Source organism: Octodon degus, unplaced genomic scaffold (assembly GCF_000260255.1).
Source record: "Octodon degus isolate 3935 unplaced genomic scaffold, OctDeg1.0 scaffold00038, whole genome shotgun sequence".
Lineage (NCBI taxonomy): Eukaryota > Metazoa > Chordata > Mammalia > Rodentia > Octodontidae > Octodon > Octodon degus.
In genome coordinates, this window is record NW_004524614.1 from 11,019,074 (window position 1) to 11,020,212 (window position 1,139).

The following is a 1,139-nucleotide window of genomic DNA, read 5'->3' on the forward strand; positions in this document are numbered from 1 at the left end:
ATTCATTATTGCCCTGGGAGGCTAGAATGGAAATATGAAATCATACTGCAAAAAGGCACGGCATAGAATTGCTTGCCTTCAAGAGACGACTACTGTTATTTACTCCAATCCTTTCACACAAGTGAGGGACTGACACCAAGAGGCAGGAATAATGCAGATCATAACTTAGAGGGAGTTCTGGGCTTTGGAACCAGGTCTCCAGTGCAGCATCGTTATTGTTCATAGCTAGATGTCTCACTAAGCCTTATGTGCTCAAAATTGTGGCTTGCATAAGGCAATTGGATTATGGGGTATTTCTTACTGCTGGGACAAAACATCTGATGGCCAAAGTTAATGAAGGAAAGGCTTATTTGGCTTTCATCTTGTAGAAGTTTCAGTCCATACTCAGCTGGCTCCAAGGCAGGGCAGCATGTGGCAGAAGGCAACAGTTCATGATAAGAGAAAACAGCAAAAGCCACAAGAACAAAACAGAAGAAACAATTCTCTTTTCCTCCATTACACTGTATATAGGCTACCTGCTGTAGGGTATGTGTAGCACTTGCACCCCCAATACCAGCACTAAGTGATGCACCAATCACAAACTCTATATCCAGATACCTACAACGGCCCTCCTTCTGTGACCACATGAGGCTCTGAGGGGACATCCAGACACAAAGCATAGAGATGGGGCCTGGTCAGAAGAGTGGGTTATTGGGCCTGTGACCTGAAGGGGCATATCTCTATACCCTACTCTCCTTTTCTCTCTGGTTTCTGGGGACCACAAGCTGTGCAGATTTTCTCCAACTGACCCTTCCATTATGTGACTCCTGCTTGGAACCAGTCAACCACGCAAGGACTGCAACTTCTGAAATGTGAGCCAGAACAAACCTTTCCTTCTTTAAGTTGTAGGTGTCAGATATTTTGTCCCAGTGATAAGAAAGTGATTTACCAATCCCCTCCATCATGAGACACAGTCCTCCCCACTGGCACTGCCCAAAAACATTTGGATAAATGCACAGTAGCTTACAAAGTTGGCTGGATTTGCTTTCTTTCTTTCTTTTTTTTCCAAAGTTTTATTGATAAACAGATAGCAATGAGACAGTTTCAAATCAAATCGGAAGTACAGTTTCAACAAATAATACACTGCATATATTCTTCTT